The 14386-nt window shown below is 46.7% G+C and overlaps 3 protein-coding genes and 1 long non-coding RNA gene across 4 annotated transcripts in view; 2 read left to right on the forward strand and 2 right to left on the reverse strand.

The window, feature by feature from the left end:
• Window positions 1–14386, reverse strand: part of LOC126942223 (zinc finger protein 724) — a 715842-nt gene that overhangs the window by 648293 nt on the left and 53163 nt on the right. The gene's annotated exons all lie outside the window — the stretch shown is intronic.
• Window positions 1–14386, reverse strand: part of ZNF91 (zinc finger protein 91) — a 227612-nt gene that overhangs the window by 160061 nt on the left and 53165 nt on the right. The window lies entirely within an intron of this gene.
• LOC126942233 (zinc finger protein 675) overlaps window positions 1–14386 on the forward strand; it is a 328161-nt gene that overhangs the window by 60388 nt on the left and 253387 nt on the right. The window lies entirely within an intron of this gene.
• On the forward strand, window positions 5129–9819 carry LOC126942408 (uncharacterized). Its single transcript, XR_007721553.1, has 6 exons — window positions 5129–5282; window positions 6964–7088; window positions 8181–8317; window positions 9253–9323; window positions 9412–9496; window positions 9617–9819. It is a non-coding gene; the product is annotated as an uncharacterized LOC126942408 (long non-coding RNA).

The following is a 14386-nucleotide window of genomic DNA, read 5'->3' on the forward strand; positions in this document are numbered from 1 at the left end:
TAAGGAATTTTTTTTTTTTTTTTTTTTTTTTTTTTTTTTTTTTTTTTTTTTTTTGAGACGGAGTCTCACGCTGTTGCCCAGGCTGGAGTGCAGTGGCGCGATCTCGGCTCACTGCAAGCTCCGCCTCCCGGGTTCCCGCCATTCTCCTGCCTCAGCCTCCTGAGTAGCTGGGACTACAGGCGCCCGCCACCGCGCCCGGCTAATTTTTTGTATTTTTAGTAGAGACGGGGTTTCACTGTGGTCTCGATCTCCTGACCTCGTGATCCGCCCGCCTCGGCCTCCCAAAGTGCTGGAATTACAGGCTTGAGCCACCGCGCCCGGCCAGGAATTTTTATGTGTTGATGTGTGCTCTGCATCTAGGCGATGGGACTCTCCTCTCCTGTCTGGGCCCTGCACATATTGTGTGTTGTGACACATTGCATGTTATCACGCCTAGGTGATGCTGCTATCTCACATAAGCCCTGCTCACAGAGGCATTATAATATATTTCTTGTCTGTTTCCTATGTGATGTGTCTCTCCTCTTCTGCCTGGGCCTTGCCAAACGCGGGGATGGTGACATATTACTGGACATAGATTCTAGTTAACATGACACTCCTCTTTTGTCTGGGCCCTGGATATTTAGTGTATTGTGACATATTTTTGCACTAAACATCCAGAAAATAAAAGGCTCCTGCCTGGGCCCCGCCCACAGGAGACCTGTGACATATCACTACATCTATCACTTAGGAAATGTGGCTCTCCTCTTCTGTCTGCACCCCGTGCACAGGGGAGATGGTGACATATCACTGAGCCCGGTAAGCAGGTGATGTAACTCTCCTCTCCTGCCTGGGCCCCAAATGTATTGTGTATGGTGAAATATGGCTGGGTCCAACACCTAGGTGATGTGACTGTCCTGCATGGGTCCAGCCCACAAGGTTATTATTGTGTGTCTTTTTGTTCATCACCTAGGGTGTTTCAAATTTCCTTTTCTGCTTGGGCCATATCCAAAACAAAAAAAAGTATTGTGACACATCACTGGAGCCAACACTAAGTAATTTTTAGTACTTAGTACATGCCTTTGCTGATTGGGCCTAGCCACAGAAGACATTGTGACACATCATTAGGCCCAGCAACCAGGTGAAGGGACTCTGCTGCCTTAGTCCTGCTTTCAGGAGGGGATTATAACATACCGCTGGTTGAAAACACGGGTACTGTGACTCTCTTGCCTGGTTCTTACTCTCAGAACAAATTATGACATACTTCCAGCCCAGCAACAATGTGATGTGACTCTCCTGCCTGGTCACTGCCCTCAGAGAAGGTTGTAAATATCTCTGGCACAGCACCCAGGTGATGTGATTCTCCTGCTCACTCCCTCCTTACCCGATTGTGGGATTGTCACATATATCTTAATTCAGTTTACAGGTGTCACAATGACTCTCATAACTTGAGCCAGCCAATATGAAAGATACTGTGTCTCTTAGTTGGGTTTAGGAAAATGGGTCAAATCCTAGGTCTCATTTTTGTATGAAGGTCATAGAGAACTACCCCTGTTGTCACATTTCATAGAAAGCCCTTGGGTGGTACAGAGACTGTCAACACAGAGCCCAAGACACAGGTGAGGTTGTTTCTCATCATTTTCTCACACAAACAAAGCCCATTATTGAGGTCCTGAATCTTACATGCGGACACAGTCTACAGTTGAGGTTGTGGCTATCATATGTAAACATGTGAGCACAGTTGGGATGGTGACTCATTTTAAGCTCAGCTCATAGGAAGGTGAAGATTCTTCATTCTGGACTCAGCTAATTGGAGAGATGTTGACTCTCATACTTGGGCTTAAGGGCACAGGTATAATCATAATCCATACAGCACAAATGCCTGAGAGCAGATTGAGAATTTCATGCATAAGGTATAAAGCCCTAGGGTGATACACAGGTGAGATTGTGACGCTCACCAAGTTGACAGCAAAGATTGTCATCTTCCCACATGAACACAGCCCATTGTTAAAGCTCTGGATTTCACAACCAAAAGCAGTCAGATGTTGGAAAGTTGACTCTCATCTGTGAATCTGGTCCACAGGTAGGTTGGTGATTATAAGACCAATATTCAGCACACCCGTGAGGCTGTAACTCACTCAGGTGAATAGCACACAGGGAAGTTTGCGCCTCTCATGCACTGTTCCAGTTTATTGTTGAGATGAACTCATGTAATTAGACCCAGCATACATAAGGCATTAACTCACATACTCAGAAACAGGACACGTGCTGAATCATAAATATCATTCTCTGACCTTCCTGCAGGTGTAAATGTGATATATGCCTCTGGCCAGCACCTGAGTGCTTTGACTCTCTAGCCTGGCCCCAGTCCACATACAGGATTGTGACATATCGCTGGACCCAGCACCTAGGTGATGTGACCCTATTATCCTGCCTTGGCGCTGCCCACAGGGGACACTGTTGGGACTCACTTCTCCTGCGTGGTTCCTGCTCACAGAGGGGATTGTGACCTATGACTGACCCAGCACCGAGCTGATGTGACTCTTGTTCTTCTTTTTCTGTTCTTGCCTCAGGGGAGATTGTGATGTATCACTGGGCCCAGAAGTCCAGGTGATGTGTCTCTCCTTCATGTTCCTTGCTAACAGAGAACATTGTGATTTACTGCTGGACTCAGCATCCAGGTGAGGTGACTTTGATGCCCGTGCCCTGCTTTCAGGAGGGGATTGTAACCTATCTCTAGTCCGGGTGAGATTGTGACACTCATGCACACAAAGCTCATAGTAAAGATTTTCAGTCTTGCACATAAAGTCAGTGCACTGCTCACATTAGGAGGAAGTTAAAAATTGGATAATTGACTCTCATACTTGTATGTAATTTACATGTGTCTTGGTGAATCTCAGACTAAGATTCAACTCAACTGTGAGGCTATTACTCCACAAATACGACACAATCCACAGAAGGAATTGAAGTTCTCATGCGCAGATTCAGTCCACTGTTCCTATTGTTAATTTTGTACTTAGACCCAACATACAGGACATGTTTACTCTCGTACCCAGAGTAGGAACATGTATGGGATTTTTAATCTTATCCTTGAACGCACCTGCAGCTCTGATTGTGACATAAGCACCTGAGTGAGGATGTCACAATGAAGGCATATATCCTAGGTGCTAGGGGCAGGGATATGTCACAATTCCATGTGACATTCCTGGACCTAACACCTAGGGCATATGTTTTATATTCTTCTGCCTTAACATTGCCCACATTGCATCTTGTGACATACTGCTATGTCTAAAACCCAGGATGTGAGTACCCTGCCTACATTCTGCCTACAGGGGGACTTGTGACATGTTTCTGGACCCATCATCTATTTGATGTTACTCTACTCTCTTACTTGGTATTTGCCAACGGGCAACCTTGTGACATACCTCTGGGCCAAACACCTAAGTAATGAGCCTCTCCTTTTCTTCCTGGGCTCTGATCACAGAAGGGAGAGTAACTTATCCCTGGACACAGCCAACAGGAGATGTGATGATTCTTCCTGGGTCCTGTCCATAAGGACAAGAGATACATAATTGTGATGTATCTCTGCGATCATGAACTAAATTATGTGACTCTCCTTTATTTCCAGAGAACTGTCCATAGTGTGAGTTGTGACGTATCACTTGGCGCAGCATCTATGTTATGTGACCCTCCCCTCATACCTGGACCCTGCTCACTAAGGTTGTTGTAACATATGGCTGGCCGCAGCCCCTACGTTATTTTTCTCTTCTCTTATTCCTGAGCCTTAACCAAAGAAGGCATTTTGACATATTTGTGGAACCCTCCCCAGGTGAGGTGACACTGCTGCCTGGGCTCTTTCTTCAGGGTGTATTGTGCCATATTTTGGGGTACAACAGCAAGGTAATATAACTCTCCTCTACTGCTTGGGCTGTGCCCAAGAAGAGATTGTAATGTATTGCTGGGCACAGCACCTAGGGGATGTGACTGTCCTCTCCTTTCCGGGCTCTGCATATATTCCGTATTCCAAACAGCACCTATGTGGTGTGACTCTCCTCTCGTGTTTGAGCTCTTCCCACTAGAGTGATTGTGACATATAGATCAGCCCACCTATTACGTTATGTAACTTCCCTCTTCATTCTGATCTTTACCCACACAGATAATTGTGACATATTTCTAAGCCTCTCACCTAGATGATGTTACCTTTTTACCTGGGCCCTCCTCTCAGGGGTCAGGTATTGCTAGAACTAAAGCAGATGGTGTGACTCTCCTCTGCTGCCTAGCCTTTGCTCAAGGAAAAATTTGTAATGTTTCAATGGATCCAAGACCTAAATGATGTGACTATCATCCCTTGCCTGAACCCTGAATACATTGTGTATTGTGACATATGGCTGGGTCCAACACCTAAGTAATGTGACACTCTTGCATGGGCCCTGCCAACAGAAGGCATTATGACATATCTCTGGGCACACCAATTATTTGATGTGACTCTGCTGTTTTACCTGGACTTTGCCCATAGAAGAGATAGTGACATACCTCTGGGTCAAGCAGCTAGGTGTTGTGACTCTTCTCTTTTGCCTGTGCCAGGCCCACAGAAGGGATAATGAATTATCACTAGACCCAGCACACAAGCAATGTCATTCTTCTGCCTGGATATTGTCGACAGTGGCCACGGTGACACATCTCTGGGCCCATGACCTGACCTAGGTGATGTGTTTCTCCTCTTCTTTATGAGACCTGCCCACAGTGGTAATTGTGACATACTGCTTGCTGCAGCACCTACATAATACTACTCTCTACTCTTGCCCAAGCCCTGCCCATGGGTGTGATTGTGACAGATAAGTGAGCACTGACTCTATGTTATATGATGCATTTCTTTTTTTCTAGCCCTGCCTACCGGGGACATTGCTACATATTTCTTGTCCCCTCACCGAGGTGATGTGACGCTTCTGCCTCGGTCTTTCAGGAAGTATTGACATTGTGGCAAATTGTTTCACCTGGCACCTAAGTAATGTGACTCTTCTTTCCTTTTTGGGCTCTGCTCAAGGAGGCACTGTGATGTATCCCTGGACACAGCGCCTAGGGGATGTTACTCTCCTCTCCTGCCTGGGTCCAGCATACATTGTGTGTTGTAATATATGGCTGGACTCAACAAGTAGGTGATGCGACTCTTCTCCATGAGCCCTGAAGACAGGGGTATTAGATGATACAATTTACTCATCACCTAGGAGATGTGACACATTTTTATTGCCTGAGACCTGTCCAATAAGAAGATTGTGATGTATCACTTGACCCAGCATTGAGGTGAGGTGAGTTTTTTTTTTGTTTTGTTTTTTGTTTTTGTTTTGTTTTGTTTTGTTTTGTTTTGCCTGGCCTTGCCCACAGCAAGCATTTTGACATATCGCTGGGCCCATTACCGAGGTCATGTGACTCTGCAGCCTGCACCCTGCTTTCAGGAGGGAATTGTAACATATTCCTCGCTGAGTACCCAGGTGATGTGACTCTTCTGCCTGGTCCCTTCTGTTAGGGAAGATTGTGAAATATTCCTCACCCAGAACACAGGTGATGTGACTCATCTCTTTGCTCCCTATCCACAGGTAAGACTGTGACCTATGTCTTGGTCCAGCTAACAGTCACAATGAAGACTCTAATACCACACACTAGCCAATAGGAAAGATACTGTCCATTTTAGCTGGGATTAGAAAAATGGGTAAGATCCCAAGTCATCACAGAGCCCAGCATCCAAATGAGATTATGTTTCTCATATTCCCACCCTACCATCCATTAGGATTTTCACCATTACACGTGGACAGACCCCACAGGTGAGGTCCTGAATCACACAGTTTGACACCATCCACAGCAGGAATTGTTTCTGTCACATGCTACAGTTGGGATGGTGACTTATTTCTAAACTTAGCTCATAGGTAGGTGAGGACACTTCTATTTGGACCAAGCCAATTGAAGAGAAGTTGACTCTGAGACAAGAGCTTAGGGTAAAAATTATAACTATGTGTCCCACCAGCAGGGAGGTCTCAGAGCATATTGAGACTCTCATGCAGAAAGCCCTCAGGTGCTACAAAGAGTTTCCTAACAAGGCACAGCACAGGTGAGATTTTGACACCTGTATGCACATCCAGTTAACAAGAAATATTGTCATACTGCCACATGAACATGGTCAACTTTTGAGGTTCTGAATGTCACATTTGGAGGCAGTGGAAACTTGAAAGAGTGACTGTTATATGTGGATCCAGTCCACAGGTGGGCTGGTGACTCTCAGACCAAGATTCAGCCCACCTGTGAGGCTGCGACTCTACTAAGGAGGCGTAGTGCACAGAAGAAAGCGAGCTTCTCACGCACAGACCCAGTACAGCATTGAGATTGTGACTCATGTATTTAGATCCAACATAGAGGAGGTGTTGACTCCCATACTTAGAATTGGTTCGCGTGCAAGAATTTTAACTTTATCCCTGTATTATTCTGCATGTGAGATTGTGTGACATATGCCTCTGTCCAGCAACTAAGTGACTTGACCCTTTTGCCTGGGCCCAACCCACAGATGGAATTTTGACATCTTGCTAAACCCAGCACCTCCATGATGGGACGCTAGTCCACTGCCTTGGCACTGCCCACAGACAGCATTGTGACATATCACTGTTACTAGGCCTTACATCCAGTTAATGTGAGTCTACCCTTCTCTTTTGTCACTGTGCACATAAGGCATTATGACATATCACTGGGCCCAACACCCAGGTTATATGGTTCTCCCACCTGTACCCTGCCCACATGGCCCATTGTGATATATCGCTGGGTCCAGAACCCAGGTAATGTAACTCTCCTGCCTGGGCCCTGCCTACAGGAGGCATTGTGACATCTCTGCACCCATTAGCCAGGTGATATGACTCACTTCTGCCTGATCTCTGCTCACAGGGAACATTGTGACCTATCACTGGGCCCAGCATTGAGTTGATGTGACTCTTCTATTCTTTTTAGGTTCTTCTTGTAGAAGAGGTGGTGACATGTCTCTGGACCCAAGAGTAAGGTGATGTTACACTTTTGCCTTGGTTCTGACCTCAGAAAGCTTTGTGACATATTGCTGGGCTCAGCACCAAGACGATGTGAGTCTCTTGCCTGGACCCTACCCAGGGCGGGGGGTGGGGGAGTGGCATTGTGACATATCTCTAAATTCATGAACTATTTGCTGTGACTCTTCTCACTTACTTGGGCTTTGCCATTAGAAAAGATTGTGACATGTCTCTGATTCCAGCACCTAGGTGTTGTGACTCTCCTCGTTTGCCTGTGCTATGCCCACAGAAGGTAGAGTGAATTATCCCTAGACCCTACACACAGGCGATGTCCTTCTACTGCCTGGCCATTGCCCACAGGGGTCACTGCAATGTATCTCTGGGCCCATTACCTAGATGATGTAATTCTCCTTATTTTTCTGCTTCTGTCCCCAGTGGGGATTGTGACATATTCCTTCACACAACATTTATGTGATATGATTCTCCTCTCATATCTGGACTCTGACCACTGTTGTAATTTTGACATAGGCCTGGGCTCAGCTGTCTAGGTTATGTGACTCTCTTCTTTTTTCCTAAGCCCTACCCACAGGGAGCATTGGTACATAGCTCTGGACCCCTCACCAAAATGATGTACTCCTCATTCTTGGGCCCTTCCCTCAGTGAGTATTGTGACATATTGATGGACACAGCACCTAGGTGAGGTAACTCTCTTCTACTTCTTGGGCTCTGACCAAGGAGGTATTGTGATGTATCGCTGAGCCCAGAACCTAGGTAATGTTACTCTTTTCTCCTGCTTGACTGAGCTCAGTATAAATTGTGTATTTTGACATATGGCCTATCTTAACAACCGTGAGATACACCTCTTCTGCATGAGCCCTGCCCACAGGAGTGTTATGCCATATCTTTTTGTTTATCACCTGGGTGATATGACACATTTATTTTTCTGCCTGGGCCCTGCTAAAGAGGGTTATTATAACATATCACTTGGCCCAGCACCTACGTGATGTGACTCTCCTTTTTCCTAGGCTCCAAATACTTGGTGTATTATGAAATAACACTCGGTCCAACACCTAGAAAATAAGAGGCTCCTGCCTGGGCCCTGCCCTCAGGGGGCCTTGTGACATATATCTGCATACACTACCTAGGAAATGTGACTTTTCTTTTCTGCCTGCACCCTCCTAACAGCAAAGATTATGACATATCACTGGACCCCGCAACAAGGTGATGAGGCCCTTTTGACTGGGTCTTGAATACACAGATCACTGTGACATATTGCTGAGCCCTCAGAGAAGATTGTGACATACCTCTGACCTCAAACCCAGGTAATGTTACTCTCCTGCTTACTCCTAATCCAGAGGAGTGACTGTGACATATAGCCTGGCCCATCTCACAGGTGTGATGATGACTCTCATACCTTGAACTAGCCGATGAAAGTGATACTGTCTCCTATAGCTAGGCTTAGGGAAAAGGTAAGATCCTGGGTGTCCGCTTTGTATAAAGATCACAGAGGTTTACCACTCTCTTGCATATTGTGTAAAGCCCTCATGTGGTACAGAGAGTGTCATCACAAGTCCAAGGACACAAGAGATGCTGTGTTTCTGGTATGCACACCCTGCTAATCCTTAAAATAGTCATCCTCACACATGCACACAACCCACTGGTGAGATGCTGAATCTCACACGTAGACACAGTCTACAGATGGAATTGTGTTAGTCATATGTGAACATCTGGCCCCAGATGGGATAGTGACCCATTTCTAAACCCGGCTCATAAGCAGATGAGTACTCTTCTATTTAGACCCAGCCAATTGGGGAGGTGTTGACTCTCATACCTGAGCTTAGAGTGACACGTACAATCATGGGTCCATATCAGCATGAAGGTCTTAATGCAGATTGCAACTCTCATGCATATCATATGATATTAGTTCATTTTCACACTGCTATAAAGAACTGCCCAAGACCAGGAAATTTAGATAGAAAAGAGGTTTAATTGGCTTACAGTTCCACATGGCTGAGAAGGCCTCAGGAAATTTATAATCATGGTAGAAGGGGAAGCAGGGACCTTCTTCACAAGGTGGCAGGAGGGAGAAAGTGAATGAAGGAGGAACTTCCAACACTTAAAACCATCAGATCTCCGAGAACTCACTCACTTTCACAAAAACAGTATGGGGGAAACTGTCCCACGATCCAACTACCTTCCTCCCTTGAGGTGCTGCACACAAGGGGCACTGTGACACGTTGCTCATTCTAACACTTAGGCGATGTGACTCTTCTGCCTGGGCACAGCCTAAAAAGGGGATTGTGACATCTCCCTGCACTCCTCACCCAGGTAATGTACTCTCATCTCTTGCCTGGAGGGATGGTGACATATCTCTGGGCTCAGCACCTAGCTAATGTGACACTTCTCTTCTTCCTAGGTTCTGCCCACAGGGGAGATTGTTACATATATCCTGGGCCCAGCTCCAAGATGTTACTCATTTGCCTTGGCCCTGTCTTCAGAAGGTAATGTGACCTATTGCTGGGCCCGGGACCAAGGTGATGTGACTTTCTTGCCTTGACTCTGTCAAAAAGGGGGCATCTGTGGGTCCATAAATATTTGATGTGTCTTTCTTTTCTTACCAGGGTCTTGCTTATAGAAGAGATTGTTACATATCTCTGTTCCCAGCATCTAAGTGATGTAACTCTCCTCACCCACCTGGGCCATTTCCACAGATGAAAAAGTGACTTATCATCCCTGGGCCAAGCACACAGGCAATCTGATTTATTTCTCCTAGTCTCTTTCTACAGGGGGCATTGCAAAATATCCCTTAGCCTATCAACTATTTGATGTTAATCTCTTCTCTTACCTGGGCTTTGCCCATAGGGAGGTTGTAACATATCTCATGGGCCAGCATGTAGGAGATGACACTCTTCTCTGATTGTTACATATTGCTTTGCTCACCACCTATTTGATGTGACTCTCCTCTCATGCATCGTCCTTGCCCCTTGGGATGATTGTAACATATAGCTGGCTGTAGTCCCTAGGTTATGTCACTTTCCTCTTCTTCCTGATCCCTACCCACAGAAGGCATTGTGCCGTATCTCTGGGGCTCTCGCCTAGGTGATGTGGCTCTCCTTCTTTGGTCTTCCTCTCAGAAAGTATTGTGATGTATTGCTGAACCTAGAACCTAGGTGATGTGGCTCTCCTCTACTGTTTGGGCTCTGAATAAAAAGAGATTGTGACATATCACTAGGACCAGCACCTAAGTGTTATGGCTCTCTGCCCTCTCCTAGGCACTGCATACATTGCATATAGTGACATACGGCTGGATCCAAAACCAAAGTAATGCAACTCTTTTGCATTGGCAATGTTGGCAGTGTCCACAGGTGTATTACCACGTATCTTTTTTTTAGCTCTGAAATTGAGCTTTGAAATAATCTGGATCTTTGATCTTTGTTCTCATCTCTATTGAGTTTAAACTTTAATCCAAAAGCCATGACAATAGTCATAATTACTGAATGTCACAAAGTGATAACTTTCTTCTCTTCCTCCTCCTTTTCTCTTTCCCTTTTCCATCAGCTCCTTTCCTCTTCCTCCTCCCCCTCCTCTCCTCCTCCTCATCCTCCTCATTATCTCCTGTTTTTCCCCTTCACTTCCTTCTCTCCTCCTCCTCTCCTTCTCCTCCTCCTTTCCTCTTCCTCTTCTCCTCCTATTTTTCTCTTCCTCCTTCTCCTCTCCTCCTCCTCTTCCTCTCCTACTCTTTCTACTCCTCCTTCTCCTCTCCTCCTCCCCTCCTCTCCTTCTCTTCTTCTTATGCTTTTTCTCCTCCTCTCCTTCTTTCCCTGCTCCTCTTTCTCCTCCTCTTGTCTTCCTTCTCTTCTCCTCACCTTTCCCTGCTCCTCCTCCTCATCATCTCTTCCTGCTCCTCCTCCTCCTTCTCAGTTCCTCCTTATTCTTTTCCTCTTCTCCTTGTCCTCCTCTCCTCCTCCTTTTTCTTTTTCTCTCTTCATCCTTCTTTTCATCTCCTCCTCCTTCTCCTCCTCTCCTCCTTTTTCTTCTCTTCCTCCTTCTTTCTTCCTCCTTTTCCTTTTCTTTTTCTCCTCCTCCTCCTCCTCTGCTCCTTCTCCCCTTTTCCTCCTCCTCTTCTTTCTCCTCTCCGCCTCCTTCTCTCCTCCTCCTTCTCTCCTCTTCCTCATTCTCCTCTCTTCCTCTTTGTCTCCTCCTCCTTCTTTTCCCCCCTCCTCATCTTCTCCTCCTCCTTCTCCTCTGTCTCCTCTCCTCCTTCTCATTTTCCTTTGATCCTCTTTCTCCTTATCCTCTTCTCCTCCTCCTCCTGTCATCCTTTGTCTCTCATGCTTCTCTTCCTTCTCTCTTTCTCCTCCCTTTTTTCTCCTCTTCTCTTCCTTTTTTTTCCTCCTCCTCTCCTTCTCCTCTCCTCATCCTTCTTTTCTTTTCCTCCTCCTCTTCTTCTCCTCCTCCTTCTGTCCTCCTCCCAGCTTTGTTTTTCTCTTCATCTATCCTGGTTCCCTTGTCTTCCTCTCCTGTTTATTTTCTCCTCTTCCTCTATTCTTACTATCTTCTCATTTTCTCCTCCTCTCCTCTTCTTCTTGTTTCCTCCTCCATTTTTCTCTCTACATTTTCCTCTTTTCCTCCTCCTCTTTCTCCACTCCTTCACTCCTACTCCTCCTCTTTCTGAGCTACTGGCCATGTCAAGCAGCACCCAGCACGTGTAGTGACGGTCTCTGCAGTGCTGCCCAAGAAAGGCCTGATGTGCATCCATATTAGCTTTTGGAGGGTAGGAATCCGGCCCAACCCAGGCACAGAGTTTATTTATATATTTATTTATTCTATGAGAAAGGGTCTTGCTCTGTCACCCAGGCTGGAGTGCAGTGGGACAAGCTTATGACTCACTGTAATGTCAAGAGAGCCTCTCACCTCAGCCTCCCGAGTAGCTGGGATTGCAGGCGTGGCCCATCACCCCTGACTAAATGTCTTCCGTAGTGACGGGGTCTCACCACGTTGCCCAGGCTGCTCTGAAACTTCTGGACAAAAGTGCTTCTCCTGCCTTGGCCTCCCGGAACACTGGGGTGAATTTATTTGTCATAGAGCCGCCGGGACTCGGATGGTGCAAGCCTTGTAGGCCAGAAACATCTTCCGGACGCTGCTCCCCACCTTCTGCCCTCTCTTTCCTGGCATCCTTCCCCTGTGGAATGAGGAACTTTCCTTCTATGGCCTTTCCAGTCCCTCTCTGGCAGGGAAGCCTGGAAACTAGGGCTCCTGCTTTCCCCCGCAGCCGCAAAGCATCAGGGGTGCTGGCCAGGAGGTGGCCTCCCGGGGCGCTCTCGCCAGGGTGTTTGGTGGAAGCGCCTGCCGAGCCCTGCTTTGCGGATTTGAAATTTCTGGGCAGAGGACACTGGCGTCGAGGGGGCAGCAGGCAGCCCTGCGCCCTGGCCCTTTCCTGGCTGGGAGTTTTGGTGTGGCCGACTACCACCTAAGGCCCAGGAAAGAACAGGGTCAGGGCCCTGCCATGGGTGCGCTTATCGTTCCTCTCGCTTCCGTTGGCGGGGTGTGTGTTTTACAGGGATCCGTCAGTGTGGAGTGCACCTTCCTTGTGCGAGTATGGGACTCCGTGCCGGGTTCCATCGTGAGTCCAGGAAAAAGGCAGGGGCGGGGTGGGGGGGCTTCTCCAGCTGGAAAAATCTGTGGCTGTTTCCGGGGCTTCCTTTTTTCCTCCCACACCAGCCTGCAACCTAGTGTCGCTTCCTCTGTCCCCAGCACCAGCCTCTGCCTGGTCCCCCCTCCCCTCATCCCACTAAGGAGCAGGGGAGGTCCTTCCCGTCACCGACGCCCTCCCTGGGAAGCGGCGCGTTTTCTCAACCGAAGGCACATCGAGGATGTCACTCACTCCGTGGCCAAGGGTGAGGACGGGACGCTGTGCCCGATCCCACTGCCTGGCGGGGCCGCTTCCTTTCCTGGCAGGGCGGACACCTGCAGGGCGCTGGGATCCGGCCCAGGGCAGAACGCGCTGGCCAGTGGGCCGCTTGTCAGGCGCCCTGGGCACCTGGCGATCCTCTTCGGCTCTGCATCAATGAGAGGTTATAAATGAGGAGTAAAGTTTTGTTTGTTTGTTTTGTTTTGTTTGTTTGTTTGTTTTTTCTGCTCAGCGGATTTGTCCTCCTTCTCTCCTTAGTGGTTAGGAGATAGAACACGAGCCCAGATCCGGGCCAGCAGTTCACACTCCATTACAAAACTCTATAGAGCTTCGGAGCTAGCAGCAGTACACATTCGGGGAACATGGGAGGGATTTTCTTCTTCTTTTGTGGGTGGTGATGTTAGTGGTTGTGGAGAGAGAGAGAAGGGTGAATAAAATTGTAACGATTTGGTAGGTTGAAAAACCTGTCTGGGATTTTCATTATTAGAAAATGGAACCCTCGTTCTTGCTTAAGAGTTTAGACTCAAGCTTATCCCTTTCAAAGTCAGTGGAAACTAAGTTTGTCTGTTAGATGAGAAGGCTGAAAACAGTGAGACACTTCCATCTGGAGGAAAAAAAATGATTTCTGCAAAGGCAGTTACCAGACCATCCCCATATATCTGAAGGTTTTGTTCCTTTTTTAGATATGTAGTGGTCCCTGCACCTGTGCACAATGATGCTGAAGTATATTTAATAGAAGGGGAAAGTGAGGGAAAGGGAATTGCAAAGAGAACAATGTGATTTTGTTTTCATTTTTCACGCCCATGAAAAGCATTCTTTAGTTTTGATGCTTTTTCAAGTAGGCAGGTAGAATTTCTAAGCCATATTTTAATCAGGGAGTCTGTTAGAGGCCAAAGTCTTGGCTAAAACCTCTTTGGAAACACACACAAAAGAAACGCTTAGTTCTGTGGTACCTTCAAGAGTCGACAATTTTTGCAGGAATGGGTATGAATTCCTTTCAAAGGGTCTTGTGCTCCATTTCAAGTGAATGAAGTTGCACTGTTTATCATTTCTTAAAATACTGCTAAACTGCTTGCATGTTAGAATATCTTGTTTTTAAAGGACTTGTTGGATGTTTGATAATTTTTAGAAATGCTACTAATGCTTATGGATATAAGCATTCTCTGGGGTTGTCTAGATACCACTTTATTTCTCATCAGCAATTCAGACTGTAAGCCCTGAGCGTGGCAGACAGGTGTTTGTTATGTGATGTAAACATGCATCTCACTAAGCTAGTACAGGTGATACATTCATACCTAACTTATTACACTATCCAAGTGACTATTTGATGTTCCTGCAACTAAACGTTCCCATCTAGGGGAACATTTTTTATTTTAAGTCACTTCAGGCAGACCCCTGAGGTCTTATTTGCATCTGAAACAGGCACAGCATGTTGAAGGGAAAAAAATAAACCTTATCTTATTAGTCCTGCATTAGATCA

Source organism: Macaca thibetana, chromosome 19 (assembly GCF_024542745.1).
Source record: "Macaca thibetana thibetana isolate TM-01 chromosome 19, ASM2454274v1, whole genome shotgun sequence".
NCBI lineage: Eukaryota > Metazoa > Chordata > Mammalia > Primates > Cercopithecidae > Macaca > Macaca thibetana.